Below are 25,001 nucleotides of genomic sequence, written 5' to 3'. Positions count from 1 at the left end.
TAAAGAAAGGAAAAAAGAGAGGGGAAAAAGAGGTCACCAGCCACCACTCCAGCATTGATCCAGCTGATGGGATGCCAATCCTGGTTTCAGTGGCAATCCAGCTGATAAGCGGTAACCCACCTGTGTCAGTCCAGCTGATGAGGTGTCCAGGGGGACTGCCTGAGCCTAAAGGGGTACCTTTTTATGGACAGGTTTCTCTGCCCTGGGGACAGGTTTCTTGCTTTTTATGCTAATTAGTTGTCATCCACAGTCTGTTCTTCTAGGCCTTTCTGTAAATGAGTCAGAGAACTTTGGGGATCTTTGGTGGTCCCAATCCTACCTAATAGTCCATGCCCACTTCCTTCCAGTCATTTCTGTGCTTGCACTGTACTTTACTGTGTTCTTTCCCATGGAAAAGTGCTGCCCTATCTCCACCTGGCTCCCCTTCTCCAACCAAATCTTGATCTTTTGCATGTTGTTTTAATACCAATAGTCCTTAGTTATTACCAACAATTCTTGTCAGTTGTTACTAACAGTACTTGTTTGGCTTCACAGCCATCTGGTTATTGGTGTTTGAGACACTCATTAGCCCCTTGTCTTCTGGGAGCTGAAAGCTCAAAAGGATCTTACTTTGGACTGTTGTTTGTAGGGTTGTTAAAGACTTTAGTACACACCAACCCCTCATAATCAAGAGCTTGAGGGGTGTCATTTAATATCACTTTTTATAGGGTTGCAAGAGTGTGTGTTTTAGTCATAGTAATTTTCCATCCTGGCCATAATTCAACTCGGTAACTGTCTTTGAAGTTTCAGCAACAGAAATATTATTCCACTTGGGTTGTTATTCATGCAAGAAAAATAAGTTTCCAAGGCTGCTCATTAAAAAACAGGTGCTCATTAGACAACACTATTTCCTGGGAATAGACAGTGTTTCTGATAAACTGGAGAGAAGCTTAGCCCAGGTGCAGTTTGTCAAGGCCAATCAACATTTCTCAGACCATACTGTGGCTTAAGGGTAGGTGGGGATGTAACTAAAGTCAGCTTTTCTGGGCTCTACACTGAGTGGTGAAACTGTAAAAATTTAGATTCAGATATTTACAAGTGATGTCCATATACCATTAATTTGTACCTAAATCTGAATAATGATTTAAAGAGGACAGCTGCATATCTCATTTGAAAAGACAATGACAACTATTACATGTGTAGTAAGTGCATCTCTTATGCAAGTTTTTCACGTAGCGTTCCTTAGTTGCTTTAACTTTTGCAAGTAATAAAATGAGTTAACTGATAATCATTTAAGCTTCTCATATGAGAATTTTTGTGATTTGATAGCATATTGTCTCCAATCAATCTATTTTGGCTACCCCATTTTCTTAGTGTTGTTCCTTATGATGCCTCTCAATAGTTGCTAAGCTATTCTCTCTCTTACCAAACTTATTGGTTTTGTGTCATCGCAAGATAAAATTTAATAAAAACTAATGAAATAAGACTTTTTTGATTTGTAATAATACTGCGATATTGGACACAGGAATTTAGTAATGGAAAGTGCCTGTGGATATCGACATACATGCTTTGAATGCATACATGAAACAGTCTGATCTAATCTGGTATTACTCATATAGCTTCATTATCTTGTATTGTCTAAATCCATTACTTTCGGACTTTATTTTTTTTATTTGTATTGGATTCCCAGCCACATTGTCAGTTTTGGTAGCATTTGTATTTTGGTGATTCTAGCAGTGATGCCTTACAACCAGCACCTATTAATGTAATTTTTATTTTTAAATTGAAATTTGAATTTTTATTGCTACAAATTCCAAGTACTCTGATGTAAAATTCAAAAGCATTTCAGAAGTTTAAATCTAGAATTTCTTCGTAAGAATTATATCTTCTATCTTGAAATCTTTAAGAGTTAAAAGTTAATGTCTGGCAGAAGGCATTTGTCCTAGTTACAGGGACTGGGACCAGTGTATCACTATGTGGGTATAACCAAAACTATGTATTCTACACCCCCTATGTAATTTCTGATGGACTGTTAATAATGGATCATTTGTAGCAGCTGGCCAGGGCACACCTGACACCTCAGGCTACAAGCTGGGTGTTAAAGAGACTTAGAGAGGGGTGTTTCTTTGTCTTCACACTAATAACTGTGATAACAGCTGTGATAACTCCACTCTAGGGAGGCATTAGCACCTTCACACCCAGTCTGAGGGGTCATCTCTGCTAATGGGCCATACTGGACTGGCATAATAGGCAGCTGCAACACCTAGACCATCAAAGGTTCCAAAAATATCCCATGACTCACAGAGTTAAATCACCCATTGTGAGACTCCCTGCCCTGGGGGAGGTACTGGACATTCCAACCTAAGCATATATAATCTTGGGGGTTTGGGACTTCATGTACCACTCGGATCCAGAGGAGGACCAGAAACTCCAACAAGACTGTGACTACCACTCTCAACATGACTGTAATTGTTATTTCAACAGGACTGCAACCATCATCTCGAGCAACAGGCTTCCTTTCCTTTTACTTTGCACTGAGGGGGGCCACGTGGTGGTCAGCACAGGGGTTGACAAACACCGTTTTGTTCTTGTCCCAGGGTGGGGTTATACATTTGTCTTTGTGGGTTAAAATCAGTTTTTCTCTATACCATTGTATTTATTGTAATCTTTTTAGTAAATTGTAACTGATTTGTAATGTCTCTTGAGCTAGGTTCGTTTTTCCCACTGGTTTACTTTTAAACCGGCACAGTATTATACTGTGAAATTAATGTACCTGAGAGTGCAGTTGGTTTCACATAGTTAATATCTCTTTAACCTCAACTGCTGTTAAAGAGAATACCTGTTTGCTTCAAATAGATTTATCTAGCTCTATACAACACAACAATATGCTGCAAAACGTGTGAGACACATTTAACATGCTTGCAATTCTGTATCCTAAAATTGCATATACAGGAATAAGGTTCAGCTGTTTGTGAGGGAAATTTTTTAGGTACATACATTAAAATACTATCTTGCAAAGACTTAAAAGCATTAGCAGTGACTAATACAGCATTAAAATGCATAACTACTTTGGAAGTTAAACTGAAAGTCAGTATTTATAGAAGTACTTTATTTAAGTAACGTAATATCTTTAAAACTCTTGCCAGTCATTTAGCACCATATTTAAAACCGACTATTCCTCTAGACTGTAAATTTGTTACTCATATATGATGGTTTCTAAAGCATTCCTCTTTTTATATTTTGTTTTTAATTTGTGATTCTTTAGGATTTTTAAAGGTTTATTCCATATTGCTGTAGCAGATTTAACTTCTGTAAGATATAATTTTTAATCTCAGTGCTTTTTTTCACATGTTGTCAAAGGTAATGTGACAACACTTACTTTTTTTCTCATGCGTAAAGATAATTTTGTAATTATTTCATTAATAATAATTATCCATTAGTAAATTTAATGCCATAAGAGCTGAAATTAATCAAATATAACAAAACTGGATTCAAAATAATTTTAAATAGGTCCTCAGTGTAATTAGAAATTTACTGTATTCTTACCTTTCACATTTGATTACACCATCCTGCATGTAGAGATGTTTTTATATTACAGCACTGTTTAGAAGGTTTGCAACTACTAAGAGTTGTTTCCCACAGCTGATGCAGTTCAAGGTAGCCTAGTTTGATGCCTGAATGCACTCTTCTTAACAACAGAGCAATAGATATTGATGGTGTTCCAGTAAGATAAAATTCATTCAATTTCTGTTGGTTTAGGCTCTGTTAAAATTCAGTACTTCCTTATCCATTAAATCATCAGATCATGGGATCACTCTTAGCAGTAGGTAGTGTTTGGAAGAGAGTACTACGCTGTTGTATTGATTTTGCAGTGGTGAGGGAATCATCTAAGAGAAAATAGATGACCTCTCGAGTTTGTGTGATCCCATTTTTATATCATTTTTATCTTAAGACTGACCCTGGTAGTTTGGATCTTGCTTATGCATGAATGTATGGAAGTGTGCTTAAGCTATGTGGAAAATATTTGACTGGAGATAAAAATTATTATTTTCTGGGGACTGAATTATGTCTTAAGTTATTTTAGTGTAAGGAAACCGTGGTCTGGGAGTACAGCTCACAGTTATAAACCTAAATTCTCAAAAACTTCACATTTATGAAATCTTGATAATTAACAGATGAAAGGCAGATAATATGTTCCTTATTTTCTTATGGTGTAGTACTGCTCTTCAAGCCAAACTGGAATTGAAGAAGAATTAAGCTGTCATTTTAGAACTAGAGACTGGCTCACTTCTGAACTGACAGCTGGAAAAAAAACTTGGGTTTTTTTGAAGGGTTTTGGGGGTATTTTTTTCTTCTTCTTCTATGAAGCTTTCCTGTAGGGAAAGCCATCAAGCTGTAAGAGAACAGATTACCATGGGGGAACTGTTAATCTGAAATTCAGAGTAGCTTCTGATTTGGTTACAATAACACCCAAAATGAATTCAGAGACACCCATCTTAAATTAAATCCAAGTTCATCAGAATTAAATCTGGGGGTTTATTCCTAGGGTTTTACTGTCCTGGTTCCACTTTACAGTCTGCTTTTATGTGTATAGTAAAGGCTATTTATTTTTGGTTCACACAAGGAACAGCTAAGCAGAGAACTTTTTCTTTCTTTAGGCTTGTTAAGGTTTTCTTGTACTGATTTCTCAGAGAAACTTGAATTGAGTATTACTGAAAGGCATTACTTTAAAACAGCACTCCCTAACCTTAGCATGAGATAAACAGGTATATCTCTTTGTGTTTCAGAAAGAAAAGTATTTTTAAAACAGAATGAAATGACATCAGATTACTCATGGTAAATAAAAAAATTAAGACTGTGGCTTTTATTTGCAGATGAAAGACACTTGAAAAAAGCTAGCTTAAGATTAGGGCTCCTGTAATTCCTTTGAATAATTATTGCTGCCTGTGAAAGCATGCTTCAGAATTTAAATAGATGCTAAAGATAGCGTAATAGAGTAAATGGTATTTATAGAGTTCTAATTTTGTTTTAATCTAACACATATTCCATATGCCTTTTTGTTCCCCTGCCCATTTATCTACTTCTGTATTATTACCTGCTGCACGTTAATCAGGTCAAAGTGAGACTCATTTTCTCTGTAAAACTTTATAATTCATGGCACCGATAAAATTATGAGTATAATAAAAGTAGTAAGGCTTTGCAAGGTAGAGGCGGTTCCTCTGAGACCCCACGGTCACTGTTCATAGCATCAAGTCAATAAACATTTGTTCTTAAACCTCATCTCTATGTATCATTCATTTCTTTCTACCTAAAATATTCTCATTAGCAAGAAAAAACCTCCCTAAAACTAGGCTTTTCTCTGTATCCCTCAGTAAGGTTGTCAAAGTTAAAACCAGCATGACTTTTTCTGGTTTTTTGGTTGTTTGATAGAATATGATATGAATAGAGACTTACAAAAAATACTCGTAAGTAAGAGAGCATATGTGGAACAAACATAAGTGTTCTGTCTAGTTTTGACCTACAATTGGCAGTGATTTGAGGTTCTTTCTGTCTTTTATCATGTCCATCCCTCTCAATCTGGCTACTTGGAGGCTTTTAGGAATTGTCTCTATCATTTGCACTTACAGGCTTCCAAAATGCATCTCAAACCTGCTCAATAGTTAGAGCAGCCAGTGCCAGTATTAAAATTCATAGCCAAAGGTTCATAAGCTCATTAACCAAACCATATAAATATGAATACCACTCTGAGTGCCAAGACTATTTCATGTTTTTATTCTTTCCCTTTTTAGACAGTGTCCTTCCCAATTCAGAGTGGACAGTCTATGAAATTTTGTTTCTCTTCCAAATGAACGATGAACACATAAATTACCAGCACTTATCACTGATAAGCCTATACAATTATTCAGCATTCCCCCTACCCCCTGGCCCTTCACTGGCCATGTAACTTTATCACCTTTGATAACTAAGCATAAAAGTTGGGAGATAGAGCTGTAGATAAGTACTAGTTCCTGGGGACTTTCATGCTCTCAGTCTTCCAAGTGAAAATTGAAAACACACTTAAACTTTCTATTGCCTATCCTGAAGTACTGCATTTGCAGATAGTGCAAAGCAAGAAAACAGGTAGCTACAGTCCTGAAATCCAAGGTAGATTGCTGTCCAGAGCCTCACTGCTGGATCCGGTGCTTAGTTGAATCGGAAAAAAACATTCATCTGCTGAATTATGTACTTGCTATAATTGTTAATCCAGAAGAAGAATGGAAAGGTAAAAATTATTTACTGCTCCAAGAATCCTGAAGCATGTTTGATGTTAAGTATTAAGGATGGGAAAAGTTGTAGGCATGAAAAGAGGCATTTTGAATATGGATGTAAGAAAGAATGCTTGTTTGCATGTCTGTGGGGGTTTTTTTCCCCTATGTTTAAGAATTTCTGGAATTAGTTATTTAGATTTTTATATCTTGATGGGGCTATTTGATTATATTCTTACATGCTGAGATGTGGTACTTCAACTTGCAGAATACCAAATGTTAGGCAACCACAAGATGCCTTTCTTTTACCAGGTAAGAAATTGCTGTGCTAGGCCTTTTCAGGGCTAAGATAATAGAAAATGTGAGCAGTAGTTAGAATCAGAACAACAACATTGTCATGTATACAAGAATTAAAATAATGTTTGATATTTCATGAAATAACTGTTGTAACATTTCCACTTGTATCAGTGGCATACTGCAACATATTTTAATTTCCTACCTAAAATACTTTCTCAGTTTACTACACTTAGATTTGGTCATTAAAAAGTTCCTACCTCCTAAAAAGTTCTTATGAGTCTTAAATCTAGCAAACCGGTACTTAAATTATCTCCAATTTGGAACTGGAATGACAAACCAGTTTTTCTTCAGAAAAAAATTGTGATGCCCGCTGAAAGATAGATGCCAGTCATTCTATTGTCACCACAAATCTAAAGAACCTGTAACCTGCACATCTGTCCTCATTTTTGTGTTCTATCTTTTTTGGTGGATAAGTCTTAACAAACTGTTAGAGTCATCCTATTGCAGTCTGATGCTTTTAAAATATCTTCTATTTCATGAGATATGATACTAAATTGTGTGTGTTTTACTCATAAAATTATAAAAAAATATGATGAAGCAATGTTTTTTGGTTAACATAATGATTTTACTACTCTGCCTCGATTTTACACAGAAATATCTACTGATTTCAAAATTACACAATAAGATAATGTCTCTACTACTTCTCTTCATATTTTTTGAATTATATGGAAGATGACATGCCATTGGGATTCAGTCCCAGCATTATACTCCTGGAGTCTCATCTTGACCTGAAGTCAAAATGTCAATCAGTATTACCGCTTTATGATGGTTTTGCTTAAAGCTTTTGGTCACTCCTCTTGATCTTGGTTAAAATATTAAAGACTAAATCTCTTTTAACTTCAAAACTCCCACATTTGAGTCTAAGGATACTCTATGTCTATAGCGCTGATGTAATGCTTAGCATTTATATTAGAGTACAATAAGGAATAAGTAATTCTATTTTACTGGGGGTTTTTTCTGATTTTTTAGTTCTTAGAGATTTCAGGCTGCCTGTTTACTTTTATGGGCTACTAGAAAGATAATGGGCTAGTAGTAAAACTATTTTAATAAACCTACGAAAGCATATTTTAAAAGTCCTTCTAGTAGGGAGAAATCTGCTGTTAATCAGTCACAAAGAGCTGGACAAAACAGCAACCATGCAGGCTCAGATTCATCTTATTTAACTTATATATTTAAACTGAAATATCACAGTTAGGAAATAATTAGTCTCCTTCCTATATAGTCAACAGACAGAGATAGGCACTTGCAAAAGGCAGTTAAACCCATCTGCATCTGCATTACTCTCTGAAATTCTGCACTAAAACACACTAACTTCTAACATTAAGGATATGACCTCTTTCAAGTTTTTTTGTGATTAGGGAACACAGAGAGAAAGCATATTTCTGAACAGATACTCAAAACAATGGTAGATACGAAAGAAAAATGTGTCATCCTAAAGTGGTGTATACACTATCCTAAAAAACTATCCCAAAATAGCAATGAAAGATTTGACTGAGGAGAAGTTAACATTTCTGAATGTTGGGTCAGTGAGAAGTGCCCAGACTGTGGATAGACATGAATGTTAATTCATCAGGTCATTTCCTCATCCTGGCTATGGGAAAGCTCAGCATGGTCAGGCACATTAGGGAAAAAGCTCCCAGCACGGGGTGACAGGAAGAGAACTCTGACCCCAAGCAGCTTCCTGGCTTCAGCTGTCTTTAGCAATAACAGCAGGTGGTGTACTGTATTGTTTGTTAGTGAGCATGTTCAGGAACTTCATCTTTACATTCAGCACCTCCAGTTAGGTCCTATATGTGGCCAGGCAGTACATCTCTCACGTTACTAAAAGAGGCTTGCACAGTTAATATTTAATAGAGCACGTTGGTTACTAGAACAATCACCCTGTTCTGTTTGATAAATGTTGCTTTTCTTTTTTTTACCCCAAAGTAATGTTAACATCTGTAGCCATTGTAAACAAGGTCATAGAGTCTGTATAGAAACTAACAGCATAATCACTAGAACAAACAATCAAACCTGTCTCTCAGCTACATATTAAATGTTTACCTTCAGCCAAAGGTTCTGTTGAATGGGACTGTGGGGAGCAGCCTTTCTGCTCTGTGCAGCACATGAAAAAATGGCATCTGCCCGCTAAATGCAGCACTCTGGATCCGCTGGTTTCAATCATAAAGGTTGTTTCCTATTGCCAGCCAACAAGATGTTGAAAGTAGTCCTTACTACTTTTCCCTGATATCCCATGTCATACTTTTCCAACTACTGAAGTGGGTGACACTTCACCTGAAGTCCTCATCCCTAGGAACCTCTACTGCTTTCATTCATATTACTGGGAATTCACCAGTTGTAGTACACATTGTAACAGTGACGAGGTTTTTGTAGGACTATTTGTAATAGGTTTGTTAGCAAAAGTAATTAATTCTATGAAGTGATTATCATTTTCCTTAAGTGTGCTTCTAGATGACCACTTCTCATGATCGGAAGTAATAAAAACAGTAACACTTGGTCTTAACAAGAAACTGAACCTGTTTTCTCTTTCTTCCAGTGCCAGACATGTACAAGGAGTTATTAGCTAATAATACAGAATAATTTTGAGTTTCAAAGCAGCACTAACAATATAACAATACATAATAAAATAAGTTATTAACTTCATTTCAAAAAGTCATTAGTGGCTAGCAGAATGTTTCTTAAGAATTGGTCTGGCCTTTTCTAATAGAAATGTAATAAAAAGACAGTGAAACCTTTGAAATTATGACAAATTCAGCTTTGAAATTAGATACAGTTTTCTAGTAATGAGGGTAAAACAATATTGAAGCATCTCTACTAGGAGAGCTGGCAGACATGACAGTGCTTCAAGTTGGAAAGCAAAATTAAATAACTTTAAAAATTTAAAGTTTTATCAAGATTCTAATAGAAATTTTATAGAGAATGTGAGTCAATGTGTGTGTGTGTGTGTGTTTGTGCCCATACCTGTGTTGAAGGAGAGTAATACTGGGTTGCATTAATTCCACACACACACCCCTACGGCCTTGCCTTTGGGGGTTCATTGAGAGCATAGCAAGCTCTCTAATGCTCACTTTCCTAGGGATGGTCACAAGTTTCTTAATGTGATACCAAATTGTCAGGCTAGATGTGTTCAGGATTTTTTTCTGGTTTTACTGTCCTACACCCATAGCAAGATAGAAGAATAATCAAATTATTTGTTCATGTCCAGCCCTATTTCAAGCAATAGCACCTTAGCATTTAACCCAAGAAATACCACACCGTATGTTAAGATGTTAGGGGGAAAAAAAATCCAAACCAAACAAAGCAACAAACAAACAAAACAAACAAACAAAACCAACACAACAAAAATAACCAGTAACTGAAACCAGCTGCAAGGAGATTGTATGCATTTATTTCTCATTATTCAATTCCAACATTAGGTAGCAAACATTGGAAAACTTCCCTTTGGAAAGACTTCCAGAATTTACTTTTCTTTGATTAAAAGCTCTAGTCAGGACTTTTCAAGTGGTATGTTGCCAAGTGTGTATGAGGATGTCTTCTGTTTCTACTTAGTATGGTCAAATATACTTGGTGACAACAAGAGATTGAACTGATAAACCACAGATCACACATTTGGGGTAAATGAAACCTCCTTGCCCTTTTAAATGTAAAATACTGATATAGTATAACATCTTCAAAATTAAATGGGAGAAATCAAATTACTACCATGGACTGAATAAAATTAAAGATGAAAGTAATTGTTTACTTTTGGGAAAAAAAAATCAGAATGTGTAAAAAACACCTTCAGAAATGATCCAGGGAGCCAAACTCATTGCTGTACTGGAATGAAAAGTCATGTACTTATTAATGTCATAAACTTTCAGCAATGATATGATTTTCCTCTCACAGTTAAGGTCTATAGCTTCTATATATCTGATAATTACCTGTGTTGGAGGTAGTGATAGGATAGCCTGTTTCCTTGCAAATATTCTCTTCTACTCCCTAGATGTTAACTATCTTTTCCTTTCAGACTTTCTTCTCAGAGTAGTGGTAGTAGGTTAAACTCACAGCAATCTTAGCCAATATGAAACCAATACTTGTTGCCTGTGTCACATTTGAAGAAGTCTTTGTGTGTTAAAAGTTATGTGGCTTTTCTTCTGTTTGTTTGTTTATCAGTTGATCACATAAAAGCATTTCTTACCATTTGAAAACATGGCTCCTTTTTGGAGTCACCTCAAAAAAATAATCCTTGACCCCATTTTTGAGAACATGATTGTCATTTGGAAAAATTACTAAACTATATAAAAATAAAATCTGTCAGTTTCTCCACTTGGGAGGCAAACTGGTGATGTAAAGAGGTCACATATCTTACCAAATAATGAATAAATACACTTCATATATATGTGACTTCGTGAACATAAGTAGCTATGAATGAGCCTCTCGCTGTTTCAGACTTAAAGATGCACTTGTCAACTCTATACTGCCTTTGCTTAAATTGGTGTTAGCAGTTAAGTGAGACCAATTTCTTAACTGTACTGTAACTAAATCTCTTTCCTAAACTGAATGAAAATAAAGTGTGAAAAATAAATCTCTGTCCTGTCAGAAAGTATGATAACAGTGTTCAGTGCTAAGATGGTGGGAGGCAACCTACTGAGCTCCGTACAGCACTGTGACTGGTAACTGCTTTGCTCGGTGGAGTGCTTTAGTAGTTAGGGCTTTCCCTATTAAGTGCAGCAGTGTGAAAATGTTGATAATACTGAAGAACATACCCTGCAATTCTGGCTTTTATTTATCATGGTTAGCTGTGCTATGTACTGAGGCCACTTCAGTAGTGGTTTTAGTTTACTTCACTGGATTTGTCAACCTTAATGTTAGGTATTCAAGTAGAAAGGCTTTATCTACTATTTTGTTAAATCAGAGTTGGTTTTTAACTGGAATTTTTCTATGGTTCTGTGCTGGGGGAGTGAGGAGGTTATGCAGTTTTTTAATGTTTTTCTTAGCAGAACTACAATTAACACAGCTCATGAGCTCAGTGGTTAAACTGAGTAATGGTACAGTTCCTGTACCATTGATGTCCACTGGGGTGTGAGCCCCGTGGGGAGTGCACCATGGCCTGTGTTTCTAGTGTTCACCCTTAATATGGTGTGCAGCTGTAAAAAGGGAGTGTTGTAGTCATAGCACTTTAGGTAGTGTCAATTTAGCTCGGTACAAAGCTATGGCTCACACACAGCCATTAAGAGTATCATCCTTGCTCAGCACAGAATTGCAAGTGATAGTATTTAAACTCCCTAAACTGCGAATGATAGTGTTCTCGTTTTGTCCAGGAAGAAATGTGAAGATAGGCATTCTGATTAAGACTGTGATTTAAGCAAGTTAGGTAAAAAAAGAATATAGTCTCATCATCTGCAAGAGGATGTGGCATCGCTGAAATTTAGCATTGATTTTTAAAGCGATTAAAAAAGAACAATGGATCACAGAGTCAGCCAATTTCAAAAGAAAAAGATGAGCATATTCATAAATATCTCCTGGTATTAGCATCAGTGCAAGTTAGCAGTTCTGAACCCCTCCCTAAAGATGCTGCTTTTCTCTAAGTCCTGTGGAAACTACTCTTAAAAAAGTGCTTGATCTAGGTGACTAAAGCAAGTGGAAGGAATATTGTTCTATAACACTCAACTGATGTTCACTTGTAATTGAAGCCCTACTCTGTTCAAAAAATTAAAGCTGAAAAACCTCTCAAAAAATATTTTAGAATGCAAAACATAGAGTGTAGAATGAAAATGAGTTGAAACGGCAGAGTACAGAAATGAATGCTTTTTGCCTCATAGCTAATTTTTGTTAAGATATTTTAAAGTAATGTTTGTGATGATATGTTCTAAATCTACATATGCCTCAGGTGGGCAACAGGTGAGTAGTGAAATGATTATATTTGCAAGAAAATTACACCCCCCCGATGGTGTCTACCTGTATTCTGATTTGGTGACATTACCCACCAAGACTTACATGGAACATTACATTTCTGTAGAGTTTACATTTGTACCTACAGTTTACTTTCTATAATATATCAGAGCAATCAATTTTTTCCTAAAATAATTATAACTCAAAGTAGCATATTTTTCTGGTTTTAATGTATTTTTTTTCTTTGCTGAATTCTTATTTTTTGATGACCATAGAGTTAAAAAAATATAGAATTTTTATTTTCCATTTGCTAGGCAGTTCTTAAAACTTCTTAACAGTGTTTTCATAACAATGGAAAAAATCTTAAATAGTGAACAAATTGGGCAACCCAAACAAGAATGGACATAGTGAAATGAACAAAAAAATACGGCAGATTTTTCATTAAGTTAATTTCATCATTGGTTTGCACATTGCTTGACTCATTGGGTCAAATGGGGCCTAGTGCTGGATTTAGGGAGTTTAACGTTTGATACAGTTGTATAAATTATGATATAGATTGTCTACAATTAGATTAGCTTGTCTAACAGGGCACAGTGCGAGGCAAACAAAAATTTTAAAAGCTGACCAGTTTGTACATCTAGATTTCTACTGCATTCTTTAGCTTGATTTTGTTCAAGGCTTAAGAATTTTCATACTGCAGCTTTAAGGATGTCAAAAGAAATTTTAGATACTTTGTTTGGCAAGATATCCCATGTATGCTCCTTTGCATTTCAGAATTTCATGTTAGATTAGATTTAGGAATGAAAAAAATAATTCTACTAACAACTGAAAGAAAAGAAAATAAATTTCTTCTAAAACTCCCTAGGTCTTCTGTGTTCAGTTCAGTATGGTCTTAAATAATGGCTATAATTTATACTGTAATCTGTGGCAGTTAAGGTTATACATTTGCATGTCTCCTGACTTGCAAAGCAGGTTAGTGTGTACTGTAGTGCAATCTGACAGTATAGTGGATGTGCCAGACTTTTATAAGAAAAATTAAGTAGGAGATCTAAAGCAAAATATAACCCTTTTAATTGTGTGAGATGTATGGAAAAAGTTTCATTTTGTTCAATACTCTTTCCAGGGAACCCACAAGGCCTTTTTTACTTTTTTGTTTCTTCTGGTCAGTTGTCCTTATATTTTTTGCTAAGGTTTTAAAATACTTGTGATAAGAATATAACAAGCAAAATACTTTTACAGTGATTATATGAATTATTTTCTGACATAAGACTTAAGAAAGTTATGATTTAAAAGTAAAATTGTTTCCACTTTGATAAGAAATATTTTGTCATAAATTATAGAGTTCTCTAATGACCTTTTCTTAATTATCTTCATTTTTACATTATTCATGTCAGTGAAATAGTTCATTTTTAAATAGTAATTAATCTTCCAAATAGAGAGAAAGCATATGCTTTTCTAGAAAAGCTTCTTATTTACAACCTGAGTCTTTCTGGAACATTTTTAGTATATCTATTCTTGTGAACTGTTAATTAAATTTCTTCTTTCCCTCTTTTACTTACACACTTCTATGAGTTTTCCTTCTAGAACAACTGGTATGGGGAAGCCTCACCTTATTTCATTCAGCTGTGTAGGCAGTGCTGCATAATATTCCAAAAAGCTCAACATTCCTAAAATATTTGGAAGTATCAAATAGAGATATTATTCATCTCTGTAATGGATATAAAGATATAAGCGATTTATCAGACTGTCTCAAGGGAGAAGAATCTTACTAAAGACAGAATTAATCATAGTCGTTTTAGTATTTTCTTGATGTTTAAGAAATGAGATATTGTGAAATAAAAAAGCTAACTCTAGTCCCAGCATGTTTTAATGAAGATTTTGTGGCATGAAATAAAAGTAAAGGATTAAAGATAGATCTATGTCCTGTTTCCAAATCCACAAAGATTTTTAATGTATCTGCAGAGAAATTCATCAAAACTGCTTTCCAGGGCTCTGATCACAATATTCTCATAATGAATTTCAAAGTAAATTTGTCTAGTATTTGCATAATTTGTCTAAGAGTAATCATTACAAAAGAGTTAGTATCAAAAGTATCAGTTGATGAGTTTGCTTCTGGTTTGGAGCCTTGAAACTTGCCTTTGTTCTGGTTGCAAAAGCATATCTGCAGTACATTATGATGTCTGCCCTGGTTACTACAATGCTATAAAAGGATTGCCAGATCTTTAAGAGTCCAGATTCTGGGAACTGGTTGGACATTATTTTAAAAGTTCTTGCAGTTGAACCCAGAGAACATGTTTTATTCCTTCTGGAGATATTTTTGTGGTTGTTTTGTTCTTGTGTTCAGTGAGACATGACCACAGCTGGCAGTGATACCAATAGTTTTCTTCCATCCTAAATTTAAATTGCAAATGGATAAATACTTAACTTTGCTTTTAAGCTTTTTTTATGAATTCTAAGAATCACACAGTTAGAGATGATTAATTCTCAAGGCCATATGCTACCTGAAATAAACAAGCCCCTATGTTCTTGATGTAATAATATAGCAAGATTATAAATCAAATTTTACATTACAACATATTATTATGCCAGCAGGAAAAGATTGCTATTAATTAGTTCACAATTAGTCCCTCTTATTTATAATCTCAGAGTATTACATATTGATGGAATTAATAGATTAACAGATTCATTTAATGGTGTCAAACAGGCCAAAATGCAAATAGAGATTGCTTTAATGGGATTTATTGATTTATGTGCATATGGCTTTTATTAAATTTTGCACTTGACCTACACAATTGCTTTATATTTTAGTTCATAAAGAAAATGCAGGGATCCTGCAGTCATATTAGGAAATAATTAGTTGTTTAAAAAACATCACCACCATACAACTTTTAGGATTTATATGTAGACTTGTTTCTGTATGTCACTCACATGCTGCACCCCATTCTTCTAACAGCAAGTCAATATTGCTTTAATTCTTGCTTCAAACTGAAGTTAGAAAAAGTAAATTTCAGAGACCACGTTGAAGTATTATGTGCTAAGACTCAGAAAATGAGATATTGTGCTACTTAGACTACTTAGATATGTTGGTATAACCTATTTCAAGATATCACCATGTACTTCCTAGGAAACATTCAAATGTCACAGATTAATGAATGCCAGAAATGGTTTTATTTGGACTTTTTAAACAAGCTAGAGAATTTTAACCTGTATCTCCTGCAACTGCAAAAGCTGTTAGTCAAATCAACTGTTCTGATGTCTGTATGTCCCCAGCCAGGCCCAAGGGCCATACCTGTAATTAACAAGTGGGGCCTGCCAATGATATTATATCCTCCTTAGATGATGTAGAGGCAAGAGCATTCTTGTACCAGCATGTACAGAAGCATGTCTGATCTTCAATTTGCAGGAATATGAATCTCAGGTAACCCTCTTGCCCCTTAAAAAAGAAAGAAAATTAAAAAGAGGAAAAACAAACAAACAAAAAACCCAACCAAAACAAAACAAAACAAAACAAAAACCAAAACAAAACAAAAAACAAAACAAAAAACAACAACAACAAAAAAAAGAAAATTATAGTTAAATAGATACTGGTCCTTCAACGGAGTCTGCACTAGACCATGGAGGAGCTGACTGGCCTTGTGAAAAGAGCTCTCTCTCTATTGATGATAGAGTGAGTGGAGTCATAAGCCAAACATGTTCCTTACAGTGTTCAGGGGTTTTTTTGCAAGATTAAATCAAATCTATCTTATACAGATGCCTTAGTACAGATTTCTATATGATAGATTTGTGCCAAATCACTACTCAAATCTCATTTCCGTTGTCTCTTCCTGAGCTTTTTAAAACCCTAATTTCCTCTGCTGCTGCCCCATCTGCCCCACACCCCTTGACACAACTGGCAAGTGAGATACACCAAGTAAACCTTATGAAAGTACATTCGCAACTGCAGGAGTGAGAGTTTTTATCCTGTTAATTTTGTTGGATCACACATTCCGAACAGTTAAAATAAAATTTACAACACCCCGCTGTCTTAACAGTAAACTAGCTTGCAATTAATTTGCTGTAATGAAATTAAAACCATAGAGTATGACTGGAGAGTAAGTCCTTTGGTACTTCCCTGAATTCATAACAGATACAAGTACAAAAAAACAAATATATTATGTACAAATGTATTTTTTTTCAAAACAATATGGAAATATTTAAAATAGTGTATTCTCAGTTAATCAGCCAACTACAGAATTTCAAATATCTTATCTGTGGAGATATAGAGATTTCATTTCTAAAAGAAGTTTTGCAGATACATTGTAAAACTGTACTTCTGTTATGTTTAACTGTAGACAACCAAAGTCAATCTTCCAAACAGAAGGCCTATTCAGAAATTATTCTGACATCTATAGAATTTGTTTTCATTTGCTTTCTAATCAAGATGAGGAGATCTATGTTTTTGAGATTTAATTTTTAAAAGCATCTAAAAAAAAAGGATGTAGAGGTGATAAAATATTTGCTGCTTCATAAATCTGATATACAAATATTTGCTTTGCATACCGTCCTTCTATTTAAGAGTTTTGGAAGTATGTGGACATAATTTTACTTGCTATACTAGTCATCTAATTCAGGCATATTAAATTAGGAGTCTATCCTCGAAGTATCATCAACAAAGACAAAAATAATACTCCTGAGAGATTACTTTGGACACACACAAGTTGAAAACGTAATTGGTGACTATTTTGACCAAATTGATTATTTCCCAGCTGGATCACTAATCTATAATGTAAGCATAATTTGATCTCATCTATAGGATACCAGACTTCCTTTATGACCACTTGCCTATTGTAAAAACAGCCTTTCCAATTAAAAGAGTTTTATAAATCTAAGGGATAGGTGCATATCAAAACTTTTTTTATAATTATTATTTTCTATACCTTGTAGGTAGAACTTGCAATTTTCATCAAGGCTATTTCTTATTTTGACTTCAGTTTAAATTAATTGAGGATATCCACTTCCTGACTCTATGATTTCATTTATTGTGTTCAAATTTTTGCATTTCCTTGTCCCAAATCCTTATTAATCTTTCTCACTGTTGTTCTTACAGTGCAGTGCAGTTCTTAGGGTTCTTAGTTCTCTTTTACAAACCTCTCATTTTTATGGTTCTCACAGTCTTATTGTACATAAATGAGAAATTTAGAAACAATCACTCAAAATCAGACAATTTTTAGTTATGAATTATGAAATTTCTCATGTAATGAAAGTGTAAAACCCCTCAGAACACTTATCTAGGTTTTCTATATTTCAATAAGAAAGTATCTTAATACTTGAATTAATACAACTTTTTGAATTTCAAAGCATTGTTATGCTTATTTAATGCACTGATACTTCTATTTTATTTCATTGTCAAGGCTTAGATAAATAGCATTCTCATCTGTCATTTCTTTTCTAGACAAAACAATGGAAACATTTCACCTATTTCATTTGAAATTAAGAAAAAAAAACCTGAATAGAATTGATTCAGCATATTTGTGTCAGACAGAATTTAGATAATGGTTAACAAAACTAGAATTATTATTTACGTTTGATATACACCTGCTAAAGAATATTTCTCTATTTTCTCTTGGTATTTTTTTCAGATATTGTAACCACCTTACCTTATTCAAGAATAATGATGGTATTTTCAGTGTTTCATGAGATAAAGCAAAAACACCATCTCAAATTTTTGCAGCTAAAGTTTCATAAGACTGTTTGAATAGATCAAGGATTCAAGTCACTATTCTTTGATAAGACAGCAAACTAAATTATCTACCAGTGTATTATAACAGACACTGCCACTCCCACTGTTATTTCACAATTATTGAGAGTATTTAGGGAAAGCAGAGTATGGGATGTTAGTAGATGTATAGTTTCCAACTAGTGTTTCACCTTATTTCCCAGGTTTATTTCTTCTTGTAATTTAATTAATTTCTGCACTTCTTTTGACACCATCTCTGTAAGTAAGAATTCCCAAAGTAAGCAGCACAGCTCTATGACAATGACAGAATAAGCAAAGGCTGTTAAATGAGTTGTATTAATAGGAATGGAGTCTTTCAACCAGACTTTAAGAATTAACTGAAGAGCTTAAAAGCAAGAGCACTCTTCCTTGACCCTTATATTATCATAGGATTATAGAATCATAGAATCGCTTGGGTTGGAAGGGACCTGAAAGATACCTAGGTCCAACCCCCCTGCCATGGTCAGGGACACCTTCTGCTAGACCAGGTGGCTCAGGGCTCCATCCAACTTGGCCTTGAAGACTTTCAAGGATGGGACATCCACATCTCTGCCAGACCTGGTGAGGCCACACTCGGAGCGCTGTGTCCAGTTCTGGACTCCACAACACAAGAGAGATGTGGACACACTGAAGGAATTCTAATAAAGGGCCATGAAGCGAAATATGTATCCTATGCAGAAAAGCTGAGAGACCTGGACCTGTTCAGCCTGCAGAAGAGAGGGCTCAGGTGAATCTGATCAATGTCTACAAGAACCTGAAGGAAGATGCAAAGAGGACAGAGCCAGGCTCTTTTTTTTCCCGGTGCCCAGAGACAGAAGAGATGATGGGTACAAACTGAAACATAGGAGTTTCCCTCTGAGCATCAGGAAACAATGTTTAGTTTGAGGATGACTAAGCACAGGTTGACCGGTAGATTAGAGGTTGTGGGCTCTCTCTCTCCTTGGAGATATTCAAAAGCTTCCTGTACATAGTCTTGTGCAACCAGGTCTACGTGTCTTTGCTGTAGTATGGGGGTTGAACCAGATGACCTCTGGAAGTCTCCTCCAAACTTAGCCTATTTGTGAATTAGTTAATCAGTACTGGAGGAGGTTAAGACAGTCAATCTTCAAAAAATCGGTGTAGGTACTAGTGACTTTTGCTAAGTAGAAATTGTATGTCAAAACTGTTTTTCTTAACAGACAATAGACCTGTTTTTCTATGATTTATCCTTCCTTATCCCTCAAGTCTTCTGCTCTAAGAGAAGTCAGCAGATGTTGGGCATTAAGTTTGCTAGTTAGAGAGGCATTACTTCTGCCAAGCAAAGTGTGAAAACTTTTTTTCATTTTGTGAGTTGACCTTTACATATGTGGTAGATTAAGTATATCAACTTTTTATCATTTCCTCTTCTCCTTCTCACTTCTTTCCTGTCTTCTATTTTTCATACATTTTGTTACCATCTCATTAGACAAAACATGCTCCTAAAACTGCTTTACTAGACGTTACATTAGTCTACTCATTGACTTGCTGGCTTCAGTGCTTGTAAAATACCTTACTGACAGTCAAGTAGAATAGTAAAAAGCTTAGTAATTATACAGACTAGGGTTTTGTAGTTATGAATTTTCTAATGTATGCAGTGGTTATTTTTCCCTGGCTTGCTTTGCGGTCTCTAGGTACCTAGCTTGAGAAAGCAAAAAGGAACCATGTATGAATTTAGAAGTACTATTATGCAGAGTGTGTTAACTGAGGTTTGCAACAGTTTGCCATTGTGAAAAAAATCTTTGGAGATTTGTTGGCACTAAATACAACAGCAGAAATATCACCATCAACATGTTATTTACATTCCCAATGGAACCCTGAGGAACTCTGGCTGCTTTCCTTTCTCATTTACATTTATTTTCAACTTGTTCAGCAGAGTTCAGAAAGAAAAAAAAATCAATTTGCATATATATCTACGCTGTTCTTGGACTTTTTCTGTAAGCATGATAAAAATACATGTTGACACTTTGAACTTTTTTTTTTAGCAAGAGTAAAAGGAAAGGAAATAAATTCTGTATCTATAGATTGACAATATTAATCACTGAATACAAATGTTTATAATTTAGCCTTCTTTTTTTCTGCAACCTTTTTAATAAGAAAAAATGCATTATCATACATTAATCATTTTTTGCTAGAATTTGAATGTGTATCTGTGTGTATTTGTGTGCATATGATTTAGTTTTGGTTTTTTAAGGGTCTTGTGGTATATATTTTATGCATGTTTTATAACTTTAGTAAGTATCAAATAAAATATATATTTTTCTCCATGTTTTACAGACAGAAAAGAATTTCAAATAGTATATTAAAATAAGAATTGAGTTGTTTCCCTTGTACTAGACCCATTGTACCTTCAGCAAGACAGTTTTTGCAGAACAAACGCTGTCATGAAGTTATCAGGAGTTACATAGATTAATGTGGATGATTTATTGTGATGTTGTGTTTCACATCCTTTGTAATTACATCACCTATCAAAAAGAGATGAAAGTATTAGTATGGTGACATTAAAATGTCACTATACTGATAGGTGTTATACAGTGTCATAACACCTGTATCAGGGTGAATTTACACTGATACTTTTGGTCTGTGTTTGGACCAGTTACCTGTGGAAGTTTTGTTCTTTCCCTGCCAAATTATGAGAAAACAAGGACTGACAAAATGAGAACTTCATCCTTGAAGAGAGTTCTTGTATAAACTATATTTAATTGCTGTTTTATGATTGGCTAATTGTCCTCCAAGGTCGCTTGAAGGAGAAATTGAAGATTATAATGATGAAGTAAACCCCTACACTCATTTGGAAAAGACCCCCCGGGTGCAGTACTCAGGCGCAGGGAAAGCCACGCATGCGCAGAAGAGACATTACTTGCATTAGGGAGGGTGGGACTGAGGGCCTCTGGTTGGGTGGTGCTGACCACACCTGCCTAGGTTGAGGTCACTCAGTTAATTATATAAAAGCAGATAGCTCGTTTTTGGGGGAAGGAAGCTATGCATCAAGGACAACGTTGCCTTTTGGTGGGGATGCTTGCCAATTTGTGAACTTACTGACTCTCCAAGGATGCAGCTTCTGCTATGGGTAATTATAGGCATTCTGGGTCAGTAAGATAACTTTATAAGCAACAGCTGTGTGTCTGAGGAAGTTGGACTGAGGGTTTATTTCTCTCCTCCTTCCTCTCTTTTGGGTTTGTTCATTTTGTTGGCCACCTCTTGGTAATAAATATCAGTTTTGTTGAGCTTTTAATGGTGTTATGGTTTTCAGCTTCAGTATGCTACGAACTCTCCCTATTACAACACTATGACACAGTAATTTCTTGCTGCCAAGGAATTACAGGTTTGGCCATTAATTAATCCATTATTCTTAGTCATAAAAACAGCTTGGATTTTTAATCAAGTCCCTCTCTACTTAATAATTTCTAGTTGTTCTTTAAAAAAACCCCAACAGTAGGTTTGAAAGCTTTCTTTGACAGTGTTTGTACAAAAAGAAGACTATATTCTGGACTGTAATGCCCTTAGACATCTATAAAATATTGCTTAAATGAATGTGCTTGATAGTGCAAATAGTTTTTTCTCAGGAACCTAGATAAATAAATAATAAGTTTGCTTTGAATTCCACTTCTTCTGAAATGTCATTTTCTCTTAGAGTAGACTAAAAGCATAAATCAATATCATAACTGTTATATCAATGCTATAGTGAACCATAGTAGGTATTCAAAGTTTTTCCAAAGTAGCAAAAGACAATGCGACGTTTCATCTTACAGACCCTGGCATTTTCTAGCTCTATTTCCAAAGGAATTTCCTCAGAATGAGCAGGCATGATTGTTTAAATCTCTGTGTAAATCCACTGAATAAAATCAGTGAATGCACAGAAGCTTATGTTAACAAACACTGCTCAATTTTAAATGGCAATGACTGAAAAGAAGTCTATATTATCTCCTTGACCTTGCATAATTTCTTAGAAAAGTACAGGGAGGGTTTCAGAGTTAAAATTCAAATCTGTTCTAACCATGTTTTGTTTTCTGGTTTTCATCCTTTCCAAAACATAGTTTTGCAGAAACAAATGCAGTTCCCCTCATTAGGTGGTTATCATAGGTCACTGTTAAATGCACACCATAGAGCTGTGACTACTTGGAGAACTGCCAGCACAAAGAAAGGCAGTTTTCAAAGTGTGACCTCTATGTACTATGCATTATTCTGCGGTTTAATTATTTGAATATTGACACCCATTAGACCATGTAACAGTGCCAAGTGTGCCAAAGTTGTTTAGTTACTTTGCCATTAAGTTGGGGGTTTTTTAGTGGTTTGGTTTTTTTGGGTTTTGTTTGTTTGTTTGTTTTGTGTTTTTGTTTGTTTGTTTTGGTTTTTTCATATTACAGCTTACATTCTTTGCTGGTTGGTTGGTTTCTTTCTAGGTCAACTAGTCCACCCATCAACTCAAAGCAGGGGTAATTATACCAAGATGCCCAGTTCAGATTATATGCATTATGTTCATTGGAGTCCTGAAGAATTCCAAGAATAGATGTTCCACAGTCTCCCTCAGAAACATGTTCCAGTATTTGACCATTCTCATATTTGTTTTTTCATTTGTATCCAATACAAATTTCTTATGTTTCAACTTGTTTGTTGCCTCTCCTCCTATCGAGATATAAAGTTAATACAATATCTGCTAATTAATTACTTTATTCATACCTTACATTAAGCTACTCATAGGTGTAAAGAACTGTAACATGAGTGTAAAGGTTAAAGAAGTAAGAAAAAAAGGAAAATTAACATTGGCTGCAATGGGTGGAATAATAAGATTATTTTGAGGTTTTCACTTTGACGTAGGTGAACCTAGTACATCTGATTATACTCTATTTATTTGATTTTTAGAATAATTAAAAATATTTTGCATTTACAATGTAGGGTAAGTGACATTCTGAAAGTCTGTTACTGTTCTTCCCTAGAGCATGTTATCTTATTTTTTATGGCATGATTTTCATTGCTTTGGTGTTTATGATTTCCTTAAAATCTAGCTTATCTCCACTAAAAATAAGTAGACTTCAGGGAAACAATATTGGCATTTTATATGGAGGACTAGATACTTTGATTTTGCAGTTGGGAGGGAGATATTATTTGACTGAGTTGGAGCAGCACAGTCTTGGTTTATTAAAATCAAAAGTAGTTTTAGTGAAAATCATCATATGCTTTGGGAATCTAAATCACTCTGGCTTGGGGATACTGTAGCTCAGTGAAATAAAAATATTTCTGTGTGGGTCTACTGTCTTTAAAATTTCATCGAATGAAGGAAAATGTTCAGTATTTGTTAGAGAATGGCTTGTAGAATACTTAATTATTATATGTAATTTTATCTTTTATGACTTAATTGGTCAGTTTAAGATGTTATTACTATATACATGACCTATTAATGTATTATCTTTTTTTAGATTATTACACTGTTGGTTTTTCTATTTGAATTTATCAGTTGAACCATTAAGACCTATAAGTCCCCATGATGCAGAACCAAATTAGATGATGTTGATGTAAAGTTTCCTTCCTTTGGGGCTTGCTGTTACTTAATATTTAATGCTGTTGTGTTGGACTTGGCACTTGAGTCATTTCCTGTGTTACTGTACATTTCCTTTTCTGCAGGAGTACCCTTGAGGTCTTATAATTTGCAGACAATGGGGAGTTTCTATCAAGATTTTGACCAGTCTTTAATTATTTACTATGTCAAAGATTCTCTAATGTTTTTATTGCCCCCTCTTGGGCCATTTACTAAAAAGCAATTTGCTGTTTTGGAGATAAATTAGCTTTATTTTTGCTAGTTGTAATGCACAGCAAAAGAGCTGTAAATGGGCTTTTTTTCAGGTCATCAGAGATCCTATTAAATTCTACTGCCCTCATTTTTTACGTTCTTAAAAGATCTATTTTTGGCCTTGTTAATAGTAACAAACATCCTGACATTTTAATACTACAGTTGGCTTTTCCTAAAACCAATAGATAAAACAGGAGGTGAACTATTCCAATTTGTTAGATTGTTTAGCAATTACAGATGTATAGCCTCTCTGAAAGCCAGGTCACAGCTGGATGAAACTGAGTGTTGGGCTGCCTGCAGCTAATGAGCTCTACAACTTTATATCCCCTGCTTGGTCTACCACATGGGACCTGCACTGTGCCACAGAGAAGGGCTTTTGTCTAGCCTAAATCCACAGATGTGGGAGGAAACCAGTTGGGAAAGCTTTTGAACCATGTCATGGGTATTGTCTTGACATGCTCAATGCAATTTCTTATTGAAATGACACGGTGAGTTGCCATCACACAACTGGCCATCAGTGATGCATCACTTCCCTTTTTCACCTCTCCTACATAGTAAAAATCCTGTGAGCCTTATGAAGACTTTGATATGAAGGATCAGATTTGGCTGCCTTGGCTTATGCCTCAGTAAATAATGCCGTTCTCTAGAGTGTTTTCTTCTTTCCCTTGACTTGAAAGAGAAACAGTAGTTATCACATTTTTCAAGTGTATCAAGTGACTGAAGTCAGGTAGGGTGAGACTAGATGGTAGGACCAGACTGGAGCACAAAGGAAAGTTGGTTCTAAAAGGTTCATTTAAAAAATTCTCTCTGCATTTACAAATCAAAAAAATACTGTTGTTTCTGTTAGATTTTATTCCCTTTACAGCCACCGAATTAACTGCTCGAAAATCAGCTGGAGACATACAAAACAAGGCTAGGCTATTCATAGTATTGTGCCTCTTTACCTCATTTTAAATTAGTAAGGTATTTCATGTGCAATTGAAATGGAGCC

The 25,001-nt window shown here is 35.1% G+C and overlaps 1 protein-coding gene across 5 annotated transcripts in view; it reads left to right on the top strand.

Annotated features, from left to right (window-relative positions):
- CNTN5 (contactin 5) overlaps positions 1-25,001 on the top strand; it is a 603,369-nt gene that overhangs the window by 284,682 nt on the left and 293,686 nt on the right. The gene's annotated exons all lie outside the window — the stretch shown is intronic.

The sequence above is a fragment of the Manacus candei genome, unplaced genomic scaffold, assembly GCF_025592945.1.
Source record: "Manacus candei isolate 608988 ecotype Guabito, Panama unplaced genomic scaffold, ASM2559294v1 h1tg000014l, whole genome shotgun sequence".
In the NCBI taxonomy this organism is placed as follows: Eukaryota; Metazoa; Chordata; class Aves; order Passeriformes; family Pipridae; genus Manacus; species Manacus candei.
This window is presented reverse-complemented; position numbering and strand designations above follow the sequence as displayed.